The 17,718-nt window shown below is 47.7% G+C and overlaps 1 protein-coding gene across 3 annotated transcripts in view; it reads right to left on the minus strand.

Moving 5' to 3' along the window:
- The window catches only part of PARVA (parvin alpha), a 167,573-nt gene that overhangs the window by 32,431 nt on the left and 117,424 nt on the right, over nt 1–17,718 (minus strand). The gene's annotated exons all lie outside the window — the stretch shown is intronic.

The following is a 17,718-nucleotide window of genomic DNA, read 5'->3' on the forward strand; positions in this document are numbered from 1 at the left end:
GTTCTGTGAAAATGATTTCCTCTCTGAGGGGTGTGCTTTCAAATCAGGGGTTCTTCTATGCAATCACATCACCCCTCGCTACTGAAGTGGCCAAACAGTCTAAGCATTTTCTTAATCTAAACTTGTATTTTAATCTATCATGAAGAACAAAACAAATGTGCGCTCCAGGATGGAACACACTAGGCTCACCTAATCTGCTCCTCATGCCTCCATCCAAACGTTGTTTTAAGGGAGGGCATGCACACAAATGCGCCTTCGTACCAGTGGTTCCACTCACCTAGCGCTTCCAAGCTGTATTCTGTTAGGTAACACTAGCTAATTTAAGTCAGATAGGCCGTGGGGAGTTCTTTGAAGAGGAGCTTGCCGGTTCCTTGGACCCAGGACTTCATTCCAGCACCTTGGCAGGGTGATCTGGGCCATTTTTATTTGTAATGCCCTGAAACATTCTCTCTCTTTTTAGTTGCTTCAACTTAACAGTCTTTATTTCTGAAGTTCAGGGACTTCACCAGCCTACACTTAAAACGCCTATTTCTTGACTGTTAAGCCTGGGAGACCTTTGTGTGCCTTTCCCATTGTCAGGCTGCTTCTCACCTTGGGTCCTGTCCTGAAAAAAATGGCAAGGCCCTTCCTTTTTTCTCATTTTGGGATGATGTAACCATGTCTACAGAAGCAAGTTGTTTTCATTTCAGTGCAACTAGAACATTGGGTAGAGAATGCTTAAGAAATACGTCAAGTTTTATCTTGGCTTGGTGGGAGAGACTGCCAGACAGAGCTGTTCTGAGAGTGGGCTGGGCTGGGGGTGGGGGGGCAGCATGTGAGCCACTTCTCTGCTGGCCCTGCGGCATTATTACATCATTGTCTATGCGTTTTCCCACGTATCCTCTTTTGCTGGCATTGGACTCAAGAGTGAATGACTTAGGTCTTTGAGTCTGTTTTCTAGGTCAATAGCTTTTTCTTGCACTGTTATGCATTTCATTCTTGTTTTGTACAAACTGGTGTGACATAACAAGAAATAAACATTTGGTTTCCCCACTCCCCATATGGTACAGAGTTGTAAAATCCCTGGTAACTTCCTGAGTGACAGGATAACAGGAGCCATCTCTGCTTAGCTTATTCAGTTTTGGTCCCTAGTTCTCCAGAGAAATCCAGAGTGATAAAGATGTTGTTCATAATAAGCCCCTTTCAACCACACTCAAGTTTATGTTACTGAGGCAACTTTTGGAAAGCCCCTAGGATGGGGGTGGGGCTTGTTGCCAGGGGAATCAATCCTGATGAAAGGCTTGGTACTCTCAGCACCCTCCACCACCTACAGGGAGATGACAAAGACAGGGACAGAGCCCATCCCCTGTAGCCACTGATTTAATTAAGTGGGTCTAGATAATGACGACTCCATAAAATCTCTAACCAAAGAGGTTTGGAGAGCTTCCAGGCTGGTGACCGTGCTGAGGGGCTGGAGGCTGGTGCGCCTGGAGGGAGCATGGGGGATCCAGCCCTTCTCCCACACCTTGTCCTGTGCTTCTCTTCCACCTGGCTATTCCTCAGCTGTATCACTTACAATAAACAATAAACACGTGTGTCTTCCCGAGTTCTGTGAGTGGTTCTGGAAAATCAGAGAAGACGGTCCTGGGGAACCCTGATCTCCCGTCAGCTGGTAAGGAGTATAGGAAGCTGGCCTTTGTGGCTGGCATCTGAAGTGGGAGCAGTCTTGTGGGACTGAGCCTCTTAGCTTATAGGGGCCTGCCAACTGTGGGCAGTTAGTGTCAGAATTTGGTATTAAGACACTCAGTGTCTGAAGAGAACTGGAGAACAGTGACAGTACTTGAGAAAATCTGTGGAAAATGGAATTAACAGATGCTTATTTGGGTGCAAAAACATTGAAATCCATGCATAGTGTCTTCATATTATCCAATTTCCATACTTTTTTTAAAAAATAAAAATATATTTTCATTTTTTATTTGAAAGGCAGAGAAAGAGAGAGGGAAGAAGAGAGATAGGTCCTCCATCTGCTGGCTCACTCCCCAGATGCCGGCAACACCCAGGGCTGGGCCAGGCCACAGCCAGGAGCTCAGAACTCCATCAAGATGGTCTTCTATGTGGATGGGACAGGGACCCAAGAACTTCAAGTCATCATATGTGGCCAAGGGTCTCGTTAGCTGGATTGGAAGTGGAATAGCCAGGACTCAAACTAGTAGCTCCTATATGGGATACAGATCTCCCAAGCATTAACTTTATCCACTGTGCCAAATGCCCATCCATTCCAGAAACTTCTTATAGACCCATCTATGCATGAACTGCAACATAATCTCCATTTTCCACAAACCTTTTGAACTACCCTCATACATATGACAGCTCTGTTAGAACTTCTCAGTCTTCCACTCTTCAATTCTGTACTGCCTGCAGGTCACAACTTTTTGAGTATGTTTCACTGTTTCCTTAAAAAAAATCTCTGCAAAAATAGATTTGAATTGCTGACTTAAAAAACAACTAGAAGATTCACAAAATAATCCACCTGAGAAAACTGTCTCAATCACATGTTATCTCTTTGATGCCATAAACTTAAATTTAAACTAATTATGAATAATTTGTGGAACTATGGAAACATGTGAGAAATGGTTTCCTAGAAGAATGAAACTTAAAACATGAATAAAACTTAAGCAGCAGAACATTTTCATATAGCTTCCTATAATTAACAAAGAACAAGAGCAGAACTAAGAGCCTGAAAAAAATCTTTAAATCCTTAGTAACAATGAGTACAATTATTTAATTATAAAAGCATTTGAGTGGACCTCTTGAATTTTGAGGGTTGAATACCTTAAAAATGAAGTAGGGGGTAGCAACAGAAGAGAATAATTGCTTCAAAGCAGACTTGACTGTATTTTATCTTATTTGCATTCCAGGGAATGCTGAAGACTCAAACAATAATAGAACTAATAAGAGGATCAGTAAGATGACTGTGTTTAAGAAGAAAACCTGTAAGGCAACAGCTTCTATTTTTACCACCAATAATAGCTGGTAACACACTGGATGCTTATTGAAACCTTATTATAAATATGGAAGCAATGGGCTTTAACTGGGCTATGTATTTTTACTGCGATGACTAAGTTACAAGTTCTGTAACTGACAGTGTTTAAAGAGAATGAATTATAGCCATATGTACTGAATATAGGAAGATAACTCCTAATATACTCATCACACTGTATTAATGACCCTACCTTTCAAATAATTGAAGATGTAAAGTGTTCTTTCTAGGATGAGTGATTCCTGCATTCTTAAATGTCTGTTTTTCCAAATGTATGGGGAGAGTTAAATTTTTGAATTGCATCACAGAGAATCTGTCCTGTATGCTAATTTGTTGAGATCTGTTTTATGGACATGGTCAAATTTTTTAAGTTTTCCAAACAGTTGAAAAAAATGAGAATATATAAGTTTGGAGGTATATCATTTGCTATATGCAGACTAATTAAAGCTGGTTAATTCAAATTTTCTCTATATTAATTTATTCCTTGGTAATGTTATTAAGAGAAGTGTATTAAAAATTTGCCATAGTCTTAGTGAATTGTCAAGTTCTTGAAATAGTGATTGTCATTTAAAATTTTTACATATTTGGCATACAGAAGCACTTATAAGTTTTAAATATTTATATTCTCCTAGTGATTTTAATTCCTTCTCAATGTATAGTAACTTTCTATGGTATGCTATTTGCCTTGAAGTCTGTTTTGCATGATGTATAGTTGCCCCAACCTTCTTTCAATTAGTGTTAGGCTAGTATACGGAATTTTTTCCACTCTTTTTCTTTCAAACCTCCCTCTGTCCTCATTTATTAAAACTGTCTCTTGTAAATAGCACTTAATAAGATTTTGTTTTGTTTTAGTCTGATAGTCTTTGTTCTTCTAAATGGATAAAGTCAATGTACATTGACTGGCTTTACCGATGTACTTGGATTCACTTCTATCAACTGATTTTGACTTTCTATTTATTCTGCTTTCAAATCATTTCTCTCTTTCCATACTTGACTTTTAAATTAAGGCTTTTATTCCCTGTCACTTCCTCTTTACCCCATTATTAGGAGGGAGGTTACACAATCTGTTTCTATTATTTTAGTGGCAACCATAGAAAATTTATGCATGTTGAGCTTAATAAAGTCCTAAAGTCCTAAGTTAATTAGAATCTTTACCCAAAGAATAAACAATATGATGGTCTCAGCACACTTGGAATCCAATCACATACTTTATGACGTATGTACTATAGTTACATGGGATTCTGCTCTACCTTAATTCCTAAAGTTAAGCGATCTTTGCTCACTATTTTTTTTTTATTATTGCATTTCAGATCTTTCCTTTGGGTTTGTTTTCCTGCTTTCTATTATGCATTCCTTAGAAATTCCTTCAGTGAGAGTTTGTTGGTAGTAAAATCTCTCTATTTGTTGAAAAGTTATTATTTTCTCCACACTTTTTGATGGAAAGTTTTTTTGCTGGCATGAACATATAAGTTGACAATATTTTCAGCCTTTTGAAGCTATCACTTCAATAACTTTTGGCTTGTATTTCTCCTGGGCAAAGACAGCTTTCAGTCTATTGTTCCTGTATAAATAATCTTTTCTCTCTGCTTTTAATAATTTGACATCAGTGTTGTTAGGTTTCCTTATGAAGTGTGCAGGTATACATTTCTCAGTTTATCTTGTTCATGATTCACGGAGCTTCCTGAATTTGATTCATGTCTTCTATCCGTTCACTATGTTTTTAGATATCTACTGTACTTCATTCTCTTTTTCATCTCCTCCTAGCATTTCAATTAGCCGTATGTTGGATCTTCTTAGGATCATCTCTGTTTTTCATTCTGATTCTGATTTTGCACTCCATCCTGCATCCTGTGTAGTCTCTTCATTGCTTTCTTCCAGTTCATTAACACCTTGTCCAGTGCTAACTCATGGAGGGGTCTCATTTAGTGTAGATTTTTTTATTTCTAGAAGCTCTATTTTCTTCTCTTTCATATCTATCTGTCCAATTTGGGTAGTTTTTTTGTTCTTTTATCTTTATCTTTTGAGAATCATGAAAAATATTTACATAGGCATAATAAGCATCTTACTTTATATTTAACTGAAGTTTCTAATGTTTATAGTTTATAGTTAATGTTTATAGAAGTTACTCCTTCTGTTATTTATTTGAAAGTCAGAGTTACACAGTGAGAGGAGAGGAGGAGAGGAGGAGAGGAGGAGAGGGAGAGGCGGAGAGGGGTAGGTCTTCCATCCAATGGTTCACTCTCCAGCTGGCAGCAATGGGTGGAGCTGTGCCAACCTAAAGCCAGGAGCCAGGAGCTTCTTCCGGGTCTCCCATGCCGGTGCAGGGGCCCAAGGACTTGGGCCATCTTCTATTGCTTTCCCAGGCAATAGCAGAGAGCTGGATCAGAAGTGGAGTACCTGGGACTTGAACCGGCGCCCATATGGGATGCCGGCACTGCAGGCAGCAGCTTTACCCGCTACACCAGAGCACCGGCCCCCTACTGCTTCAGTTAACAATGTTCACAGTGGCTTCATACTTTCATCTTTGGTCATTTCTGATTTTCAGTTCATATTCCTTGGAGCTCTGGATCTGGGAAAGCTTTGTGGCTGGCTTTAGAGTCCAGTTCTCTTTAAAGGAAGGACACGTTTGCTTCTGCCTGTGATTGAGTAACCTAGGACAGCTTCTAACTAAACTTTTAAGACTGGACCTTTGGCCGGCACCGTGGCTCACTAGGCTAATCCTCTGCCTGTGGCGCCGGCACCCAGGGTTCTAGTCCCGGTTGAGGCGCTGGCTCTGTCCCGGTAGCTCTTCTTCCAGTCCAGCTCTCTGCTGTGGCCAGGGAGTGCAGTGGAGGATGGTCCAAGTGCTTGGGCCCTGCACCTGCATGGGAGACCAGGAGAAGCACCTGGCTTCAGATCGGCGCAGTGCCAGCCGTAGCAGCCACTTGGGGGGTGAACCAATGGAAAAAGGAAGCTGTCTCTCTCTCTCTCTCTAACTCTGCCTGTCAAAAATAGAAAAAAAGATTGGACCTTTGATGTCCTTGCTCTGAATCTGCGTGAACAAGGAATAATCAGGGACGGACTTTTTTTCTTTTTCTGTTCACATGCAAAGCTGAGGTGATTTATTCTTCCTGTCTCTCTCTGAGAGTCAAGATCTTCTAGTTAACTCACTCAAAGTAGTGCTCTTCTGAGAACGCGGATTTAGCCAAAGGTCTCTGATCCACTCTCCTTTCCTCCTCCTCTAAACTGTTTACTTACGTAGATAGGGTGGGGGAGATCTCCCACCTGCTGGTTTATTCCCCAGACGCCCACACAGCCAGGGCTGATTCTCGCAGTATCCCAAAATGCCCCTCCAAGTGCAACAGCACACACTCATCTTCAGCAGTCCCAGACTCGAGGGCTCTTCCAGCAGGAACAGTGAACAGTGCTGTCCACCGAGACCTCTCCACTGCAAAGACAGGGCACGTTTTCTCGCCCTGCGTGGAGATGCTGGCTGGAGCTTCCCTCACTGCCGCTAAGCCCCCGCCCTGTCTGCTCCCAGCTCATCCTGCCAAAGTCTCATTACTGATCATTACTGCTTTGCTCATAAGTCGTCAACATGTGCCACTGTTCAATCAAGTCTCAAACTCCAGGTTCAAGATCCTGGCAGGGCAGGGCAGGGCAGGGCAGGGGCCAGGGCCAGGGCCAGGGCAGTTTCTTTCACAATGGTTTTCATACAGAGAAAAGCTGCAAAGACAGATAACAGTGTCTGCATACCCTGAGCTCACACCCTGTTGTTGACATCCACACGACTATGGTGCACCTGTCATACTACATTCTGTACCGGAGCTCCATAGTGGATTCGCGTTCCCTAGTCTTGGCCCAGTGTCCTGCTCCTGCCAGGAAACGACACCCATTCCTCATGCTGCTCGTTTCCTCTGTTGGCTGACAGTTTCCCAGACTTCCCTTATTTTCCATGGCTTTGACGGTGTGCGGAAGTGCTGGTTGGGAGAGCTGTGTGTTCCTCCTGGGTAGACTGGGGTTCTGGGTTTCGTGAGGACGATCACAGGGGTGAAGCAGATTTTCATCATAGCTTCCCCCTCCCACCCACCTTCCAACATTCAGAAGTCAGACACTGAGCCCACTCGAGGGGTAGTACCTTGTAGGTCCTGGATGGGGTTGCATCTACGTAAATTATGTGGAATTCTTCTGTAAGGAAGAGTTGAGGTTTTGTTCCAGTATATTTGTAACCTGCCCTAATTTTTTTCTTGCACAAATAATTCCAGCTTTGGACATCAGGAGCTCTTTCAGGTTGTTCCTGGACACTTTCAACATATGACCGTGTATACCTGGGGCACTTCAACAAGTTCACGGCAAAAGAGAATTAAACTTAACTTGGAGCAGAAAAACTTTGAAATGTAGGCCTAGTTTCTTTTTATTCCATAATATGCATTTTCCATGAACTTTCTGAAGCACCCTCACATATGTACTTTTAAAAAATATTTATTTATTTGAAAAGGAGAGAGAGAGGAGAGAGAGGACCTTTCATCCACTGGCTCACTCCCCAAATGCCTGCAACAGCTAGGTCTGGGCCAGGCCCAAGCCAGGAGCCTGGGACTCCATCTGGGTCTCCCACATGGGTGACAGGGACTCAAGGACTTGGGCCACCCTCTGCTGCCTTCCCAGGCGCATCAGCAGGGAGCTGGATCAGAAGCAGAGTAGCTGGGACTCAAACTGGCACTCCATTATTGGAGGCCAGTGCCCCCAGATGGCAGCTTCGAGACCCAAGGCTCATTTTCTGCATTTCCTGCCACAGTCCTAGAAATAGCCATTTTTCAGAGAATGGTGTTAGAAACCAAGGCCTGGGTGCTGGGCCTCATCGTCTTGGTTAGCCACCACGCCACCCATCGAGTCCTGAGGACCACCTCCTCACATGTTCCTGGTCTCCACTCACGGAGAAGGCAGTAGGGGCCCGGCAGCCAGGCCTTTGCTGTGTGAGCTGGAAGGCTCTTCTGCTCACCTGGCTGGGAGTCTGCTCCCTCCAGGAGGCCTCGTTCAGAATGCAACCTTCCCCTGGCTCCTACCTGGTCTCTCACAACGCTGTGTGCTGCTAGGTTGGGAGGTGCCCAAAGTCAGCGCTGCAGCATACTTATGTCACAGCAGTTAGCATATAGCAAACCAGATGGCTTTTGCTTAGGGACTATTATTTGATTGGGTTAGGATCAAATGCATCCCTCAGGATTTATCAGAGAAAAAGAACTCCTTTTACCCACATACATCCAACACAAAACAAACTCCTCCTACAGAAATTTTATGCCCATGGAAGCAGCATGGGCGCGGTGGCAATGCAGGCATACCACATCAGAACACCAGTTTGAGTCCTGGCTACTCCACTTCCAATCCTAATGCACCTGGGAAAGCAGCGGAATGTGGCCGCTGCCATCCACACAGGACACCCAGATGGAGTTCCAGGCTCCTAGCATTGGCCTGGCCCAGCCCCAGCAGCTGCAGCCATTTGGGAAGTGAACCAATGGACAGAAGACCTCCCTCTCTCTCTGTTTCTCCCTGTTACTCTGCCTTAAAAAAAAAAAAAAAAAACTCACGCCCAAGGGACCCTTCTTGGTCCCGAGCTAGAAGCAGCTGTCCCGTCTCCCGCTTCGGGCCTGTGTTATTGCGAGAGACAGAATGAATGAACTTGGGAATGTCATCCCTTAAAGAAGGCAGGGCTTCTCTATCTCCAGTACACACACAAGTTCAAAGATAAGGATCAGTTGCATAAAACACACCATAAAGAAACTCAAAGAACCACCCCACGCCAGGAAACCTCAATGAGAAACAGGCAGTGGCTCATGTTCAAATGGAGTGATGAATGACGCGCAGGCATTTTCCTGGAATCACTTATCTCCTGTCTCTCTCGCTCAGTTTACTGCTTGGGTGCCGGGGATGCAAATGTGGCCACTGACCAAGGACTTGAGTGCACAGTGGATGCCCTGGGGGTAGGTGTCCCAACTCAGTCCCCGCAGTGGCCTCCTCGTTGGTGCCATGAGGTTAAGAGGCCCTTCCAGGGAACTAGGCTGTTGCCTGCTTTAACTCCCGCCCACCCCAGGAAGTGAGTAACCCTGGACAAGAAATGGGGCAGGGAGGAGCTTCCTCCTCGTTCTGGGCCCTGGCAGCTTTTGGCCTGAGGTCTGGGAAGGGCTGGAGCTACCCCCTTGAGAGAGGAGGGGGTGGGCACTGTCTGATGTTTCCTGGCAGCGACACCAGCCCCGAGAGATGGCCAGCATCAGGAGGAGCGGCCCCGCAGCAGAGGCTGTTGGACCTTCCGGTCTGGTCTCTCAGGGCGGAGAGGATGCCCCTTCCCAGAGCTCCCTGGTCCACCTGCATTTGCCGGTACCACAGACAGCCCCTAGCACACTGCTGGTTCCCGCCCCTGGTCCTGAGCCCTTCTCTGTCCAGCACATCTCTGCCACCACAGGAGTATGACCAGGAGGCCTGTGTGTCCTGCAGGGCCAACCCTCGACCACAACGCCAGGGAAGCTACAGGATAGAGGGGCAGGCCTCTGGTGACTCTGGGGCCCACCACCTGGTTTCTCAGAGGGCCCGGAGCTGGCTTTGTTAGAGACGCAGGCTTCCGTGGCATCACTCTGTATCTCTCTCTGCCCTCTTGCATTCCCCTGACTTGGTTAGCAGTAGTTCCTAAGACTGCCTGCAGCACAAACCCTCCCCACCCGAGACCCCTGTGTCAGCATCTGTTTTGAAGACTGAAACTAAGATCTTGTGGCCAGAGCAAGTGGGAGGATCCAGAGACAAGCAGCGATGGGGCAGCTCAGAAGGCAGTGGAGAGCCGCAGTTCCAAGAGAACCGACCGGAAGTGCCGGGGACTCTCCTGCAGGAAGGGCTGCTCTCCAGCAGGCTGGTCAGGAGCACCTGGCCGCAGAGGGGTGACCCAGGCAGGTGGCTGCTCCCCACAGAGCTCCCGATCAGAGCACGCTGCTGCCTCTTTTCAGCTGAGCCCGCTTGTTGTCATCTCAGGCGAGTTCACCTGTTCAGCCTTCCAGCACAGCAATGGCACCCACTGCCCTCTGCCAGGAGCCCCCGCCTCTGTGTCCTGCTCACTTCTACTTCTAGGTCCTGAGTGGTTGCTGGGTGACGTCACTGACATGGTCTCCTGGATGCCGCATCCTTAGGCTGGTGTCCGGGACGCATATGCGCCTGGACTACCAGAGGCCCCCACGCCATTGTCATTGTCTTGGAAGCATCAGCATCTCCCTGTCACTTACTACCCTCAAGCCCTGTTCTCTCCCACTCTCCACACCCAGCTAACTCAGTATTAAGCTAGACTTTCGGAGACGATCGTGCCGGCTTCATCTCCGTACCACCTGCTCACAGCACTGTATCTTGGTTCAGATGTTTGTGTATTTATGCCACAGACAGCAAGTGAAAAACACTCTCCAATGTGCCCAGACCTTGACATCTATACACGAGTCTATAATCAAAGAAGCCAGGGCTTCCGTAGGGAAGTGGTTGATTCTGGATCAGAACATGGGACGTGCAAGTGGAACCTAGAGCAGCTTCCGACGGCAGAAAGAAAGGAAGTGCTAAGCAAACAACCTGGGGTGGCGCCGTGAAAGCCTGCAGGAGCCAACCGGTCAGCTAGGACTATAGGAGCAAGAAGTGACCAAGGGCAGTACTAGCTAGAACTCAAAGTACAAAATAAACACCCTCATGTCAGTTCTATATACGTAACTGAAAAAATAACGTGGAGCGACAAGACACCTCTTCCTTTCAGAACGCAGATGAATGAATACAGAAGGAATAAACAGGAAAATCACCACTGGAAAACCACATGCCACCAAGGGACGCCAGAATGACGGGAGAAGTTGAAGATGAAATAGGATATTTGCAGGATTTCAAAGTGTCTCATCCCAATAGTAACTGTACGACGACAAAATCTGAGAGATGACGTGAGTTGACATGACCAGTGACCAGTCATACCTTACCTAACACACCAGTGGCGATAGCCTCTGCTCCCCGGTCCAAGCCACAGCACTGCTGTGGCCTTCACCTGATCACGGGCAATGTCAGACAAACCCACGTGGAGGGCCCTCCAACAAAATCACCAGCCCGGGCTCTGCTGACTGCCAAGGCCATGAAATCCTTAGAAAGACTGACAGGGCTGCAGGCCAGAGGCATGTGAGGAAACTGGACAACCAAATGCACTGTGGGACCGGAGATTAGATCCCAGAGCCACGGCGGGACACATTAATCACTGATGAACTCCATATGGGCCCTCTGGTTTAAGTACGCATCATGCTAGGGTTCGCCACTTGTGTTATCGCTAAGTTGTGACTGTCAGAGGGTGTGGGGTGAAGGACATGTGGGTACCTCTGCTCTACGTTTGCAACGCCATAAGAAGCCGAAAATTAATCCAAAATGAAAACACTTAAAAAATGTGACTTGTGTCATAGGGGTTCATTTAAGTGTTGAGATAACTAGTGAAGTAGATCTGGAAGTCCTTTGAGCACACCCAAGGCAGGCAGCAGCATAACCCAGAGAAAAGGAGTTTGGAGCCAAAAAAGCTAAGAAAAGGGAGAAGGTTCTGAGCGATGGTGGCCCCAGTGTGGCTGAGAGCCACGGTGAGAGCTAACACCTGCCTGGCACTTAGGGCACCAGGCACTTTGCCAAGTGCGTCACCTACTAATGTGTTGAGCCAATGGATGGATTTGGCCCATTCTATGCAGGAGTTATCAGGACTTGCAACTAGCGGAGTGAGGGAGAAGAGTAAACCCACGACTGAGCAGTGGCCCGTGTTGGGGCAGAGCCATTCATCAAGGTGGGACACAGACTGGATTCTGTAGGGAAGAGGGAGACAAGCAGCTGGACCTGGGGCAGGTTGGTTACAAGGTGGCTGTGGGGCAGCCTGATGGGGATGTCTGGAAGGCAGTTAACAAAGAGCCTGACAATCCCCGAGGGAACCCTGCAGGAGACCTAGCTCTGAGAGCCATTACAGGGGGATGACTGAAGCCGTCAGAGTGGATGAGATCTCTTAGGAAGTAAGAGAGACAGGACGAAGGCCCAGGATGGAAGACTGAGAAACCCCGACCACGATGGAAAGATCAAGAGGACAGAGAAGTGGCATCGGGGTGAATGAGAACCACAAGATCCGGAGGACACAGGAACCCCAGCAGGGGGAGGGGGGCAAGAGAGGCAATCTGAACTGGCACGGATAATCTTGCAGGGAAAGTCGACGGAAAGACGGGGAGCAGCCAGATGGGGAAGCAGATACAGTGGGTGCCGAACACAGAAACACAGCCAGGGCAGAACTCGGGGTTGCAGAGGTCACTCAAAATTCTGTCTCCTGACTGCCACCTTGCAGGCACTTCTGATGCAAACCAGTTCTCTCCACCTGGGTACCCCACCTCTAGGTCTGCAATGGGCACGTTCAGCCTTTGGGCACGTTCAGCCTTTGAGCCACAGTCTAATCTTAAATTTACAAAAACAACACCACTTGGGGCTGGTGCTGCAGCGTAGCAGATAAAGTTGCCGCCTGCAGTGTCAGCATCCCATACAGGTGCTCCAGTTCTGATCCAGCTCCCTGCTAATGTGTCTGGGAAAGCGGTAGAAGATGGCTCAAGTTCTTGTGCTCCTGAACCCACGTGAGAGACCAAGAAGAGGCTCCAGGCTCCCGGCTTTGGACTGGCCCAGCTCTAGCCATTGCAGCCATCTGGGGAGTGAAACAGCAGATGGAAGACCTCTCTCTTTCTCTGGCTCTGCTTTTCTATAACTCTGCCTTTTTTTTTTTTTTTTTTTTTTTTTTGACAGGCAGAGTGGACAGTGAGAGAGAGAGACAGAGAGAAAGGTCTTCCTTTTGCCATTGCTTCACCCTCCAATGGCCGCCGCGGCCGGCGCGCTGCGGCCGGCGCACCACTGATCCGATGGCAGGAGCCAGGTGCTTCTCCTGGTCTCCCATGGGGTGCAGGGCCCAAGCACTTGGGCCATCCTCCACTGCACTCCCTGGCCACAGCAGAGAGCTGGCCTGGAAGAGGGGCAACCGGGACAGAATCCGGTGCCCCGACCGGGACTAGAACCCAGTGTGCGGGCGCCACAAGGCGGAGGATTAGCCTGGTGAGCCGCGGCGCCGGCCTGTAACTCTGCCTTTCAAAAAATAAATAAGTCTTTAAAAAAAAAAAAAAAGAAAGAAAAGCAGCACCACCTGTGTAGTGGATTGCTTCTCCTACACACAAGTTGCAACCTGAAATAACCTCATCTGATCATAGGTGATGCCTGGCACGGGGCTGCCTGGATGTGACACTAGAGATGTGATTACCCCCTGACCACGCCCCCCCTGCTTTGAAAGCCTGGCACTGGACACACCCAGACAGTCCTAGGTCCTGACTAGGAGCTTGCTGCAGGAGGTAAGGGCCGTAATCACAAGGAGAGACACTTGGTGAGGCTCGTGGCTTCTGCAGGCTACGTGTGCCAAAGCTTTTTCACTTCTACTCCGCATTTGGTTGGCATTTACAACCTTCAGATATTAACACTCATTAATATCAATGTCTGAGTACCTAGAAATTAGCTTCCTAAAATTACTAGATTTTGTATTAGCCATTCATTTATTCACTCAATAGACATTGATTAAGTGCTAGGCAACATGTGCTAGGCAACCTGCTCATGGAAGCCTGGGTAAATAAATAAGATGGGGTTCTTGCCCTGCAGAAGCCCGCATGCATTCACATGTACAGCAACAGGCACCATGAGAGGTCTTATGTTAAGGCATGTATATATACATGTATGTGCATGTGCACACAGACACACATCTATACAGGGTGGGTACCCCTTATCCAAGGGACCAGAAACATTGAGAATTCAGATGTTTCTGGATTTTGGAATATTTGCATGTGCATAAATATCTTGGGGATGGGACCTAGATCTAAACATGAAATTCATTTATGTTTCATATATATCTTATAACCTAAAGATAATATTTTATAGTATTTTTAGTGTAACTACATTTTTCCTGTGACTGCTCACATGAGGTCTGGTGTGGAAATTTCCACTTGTGGTGTTAAATTGTTACCCCCAAGTTCTGGACTTCGGAGCATTTTGGATTTTTGGATTATGGCTACTCAACCTGAGAATATGTACTCCTATAAATACACACTTACATGCATGTACAGGTAAAGTACACATGTGATTGAGAGACAGAGGCTTTCTGTGTGTGTGTATAAAAGGGGTCTTCAAAAAGTTTATAGAAAATATGTATTATGCATTTCAAAAAATTTTGCAGCAAATTGAAGCCATACCAAATGTTATAACATGTCTGCACAGGATCTAGTTTGAGGCACTAAAAAGGAGAAGGCATCAATTTGAAAACTGGGAAAGAACCCTCCTCAAGGCAACATGAATTCTGCTAAAATCGAAGCAAGAGTATCGAATCGATGGTGAAGGCTGGGTGGCAGAACGATGAAATCACTGATGCTTTATGGAAACTTTACAGGAACAATGCCCCAAAGAAATCAGCAACTCACAAATGGGCAACACATTTTAAGGATGAGATGATGCTGAAGATGCAGCCTGCAGTCTCAGACCATCCGTATCCATGTACAAGGGAAAACTTAATCTTGCTTGTGTCTTAACTGAAGAGACCCAGCAGAAACAGCCAGCACTACCGGCATCTCAACTGGTTCATCTCCCACAGCTCTGACAAATTAAAGTGCAGCAAACTTTCTGTTCAGTGGCTGCTACAATGTTGCACCCAGATCAGCTGCACACAAGAGCAGAGCTTTCAATGGATCAAGATCCTGAAGCCTGTCTTGAAAGAATTGGAATAGGAGACAAAAATGGCTTTCCCCATACCATGCTGAAGACAAAACACAACCATAGCAATGGCTACCAAAAGGGGGGAAGCAGTCCAGTAATGCAAAAGCAGACCGGTCAAGAGCAAAGGTCACAGTCACAGCTTTTTTGGGGATGTTCAAGGCATTCTGCAAGTCCAAAGAATGATAACACCTGCTTATGAGAAGAGTTTCTTGAGAAGGTTAGCCAAAGCTTTAGCAGAAAAATGCCTGAGAAAGCTGCACCTGGAGTCCTGCCCCATGTCATGGCTCCTGCTCGTCCCTCTCATCAAACAAGGGCAAGAGTTGCAATGGCGAACCATTAGGCACCCACTTTTCAGTCCTGATTTGCCTCCTTGCAACCTTTTTTGGGAGGAATCTTTAAAAAAATCTTTAAAGAACACCTGTTTTTCTTCAGTTAGCGATGTGAAAGGGGTTGCACTGACATGGTTAAATTCCCAGGACTCCCAATTCCTTAGGGATGGGCTAAATGATCAGTATATTTATATTTTTATCTGTTAATTCCATTGGATGGGGGGGGTGTATTAATACTTTAAAAAGTTCTTGGTAAATGGTAAAGACAAGTTTGGTAAAGACAAAGAGGGACCGGTGTGACGCACAAGAGTAAGCCACTGCTAGCATCACTGGTGCCAGCTACTCTGTTTCCAATCCAGCTCCCTGCTAATGGGCCTGGGAAAGCAGCGGACAATGGCCCAAGTGCTTGGGCCCCTGCACCCATGTGAGAGACCTAGATGAAGTTCCGGGCTCCTGGCTTTGGCCTGGCTCAGCCTTGGCTGTTGCAGCCACTGGAGAGTGAACCAGCAGATGGAAAATGAATGTTGCTGTCTCCATCTCTCTTCCTTTTCATCTCCCTCTCCCTTTACTCTGCCTTTCAATTAAATGAGTAAATAAAAAAAAATCTTTAAAAAGAAGATATTTATTTTGGTGTCATAATCTCATTCGTAATGAACTTTCTGAAGATCCTTCACACATCTACACAGGGTGGTGGGCAGGGGAGGGCTGGATGTGACTGTACTGCACAAGGTGTAAGAAGCAGGGGCACTGGATTTCCAGAGACTGGAAGGGTGAGCACGACGGTCTGTCCTGGTGGATAAAGAAGGACCCTGGGGCAGAAGGGACAGCATGGGGCAAAGGCCCAGGCATGCGAGTACGCAGGCCGATGTGACGAGGCAGCGATGCAGCAGACCCAGCAAGGGCGGTGGTGTGTACTGGGCATTTGCTAGGTGTCAGGCGGTCTTGTAAGCACCTCACAGGTAGTTCCACCTGGCCTGAGCCACAGGTGCGGAGTGGCCGGAGGAGAGGCTGGACGAGGGAACGTTTGGAATGCTGGGATCAGGGGTCTGCTCTTTGTCCTGCAGGGGAGAGTGCCTGCGGGCGCACATCAGGTGCGGGCAGGATCTGCCCTGTGACAGCCAAGGCTCCTCTGCTAGCTGAGCACGGGCCAGGTGGGAGGATGAGAGGGGAGGAGCCTGGAAGATTCTTCGGTAGTTCAGACAAGAGCGGATCAGCCAAGTGACGTGAGCAGAGGGAGTGGGTTCAGGGGAGAACTCTGAGCAAGACGAAGTGGGCCTGGTGACTCCCTATATCCATGGGGACAGGGCGGCAAGGAGGAGGGAAGGAGTCACTTGGAGAAGGAGACGCATCCCTAGCGAAGTACCTGGCTTCAGTGTAAGGTGTCCCCATGTGTAGGGGCCTCATGGGCAGAGTTCAAACAAGGAAGCAACTTCGGTCAGGCTGGGTCTGTCCTTGCAGCGTGAGCTCAGCCCTAGTTCTCACCTGTCTCCCCTTTGCCTTACATTTCCACACCAACAGCTGGGAAGCAGCACAGGGACACAGGCTCACCGTCACAGAGGCCACACACTCAGGGAACACTCAGGCCAAGACAGCACAGAGGCACAGCCTCACCCACCCAGCCTAGGGAAAGACACACAGGAATGAACACACAAACACATGCGTCCACAGATCAGGAGGGAGGGACCCATGGACACACCCACACACACAGGCCTCTAGATCAGGGATGGCCCGCGCACACAGATCCACTGATGAGAAAGAGACAGATACACAAATGTGTTCATATGGGGCTGGTGCTGTGGTGTAGCAGGTGAACCTGCCACCTGCAGTGCCGGCATCCCATGTGGGCACCAGTTTGAGTCCCAGTTGCTCTACTTCCAATCCAGCTCTCTGCTATGGCCTGGGAAAGCAGAAGATGGCTCAGACACTTGGGCCCCTGCACCTGCGTGGGAAGACCCAGAGGAAACTCCTGGCTCTAGGCTTTGGATTGGTGCAGCTCTGGCCATTGTGGCCAATTGGGGAGTGAACCAGCGGATGGAAGACCCTCCCCCACCCCCCCCCAGCCTCTCTCTCTGCTTCTCTATAACTCTGCCTTCAAATCAATCAATCTTTTTTTTTTTTAAACAGGCAGAGTGGACAGTGAGAGAGAGAGAGAGAGAGACAGAAAGGTCTTCCTTTTGCCGTTGGTTCACCCTCCAATGGCCGCCGCGGCTGGCGCACTGCGCTGATCCAAAGGCAGGAGCCAGGTGCTTCTCCTGGTCTCCCATGGGGTGCAGGGCCCAAGCACCTGGGCCATCCTCCACTGCACTCCCGGGCCACAGCAGAGAGCTGGCCTGGAAGAGGGGCAACCGGGACAGGATCCGGCGCCCCAACCGGGACTAGAACCCGGTGTGCTGGTGCTGCTAGGTGGAGGATTAGCCTATTGAGCCATGGCACCGGCCTGAATCAATATTAAAAAAATTAAAAAAAAAAAAAAGCCACGTGTTCACTGATTCCAGAGGAGCTCACATACACAGTTTGGTAGGTCACAGAACACCTGCCAGTATGCACATATGGGACTGACCACAGGCAGGCCCCAAACTGAAAGTTTTTCTA

Source organism: Oryctolagus cuniculus, chromosome 1 (genome assembly GCF_051225735.1).
Source record: "Oryctolagus cuniculus isolate XC-2025 breed Fujian yellow rabbit chromosome 1, ASM5122573v1, whole genome shotgun sequence".
Classification (NCBI taxonomy): Eukaryota; Metazoa; Chordata; class Mammalia; order Lagomorpha; family Leporidae; genus Oryctolagus; species Oryctolagus cuniculus.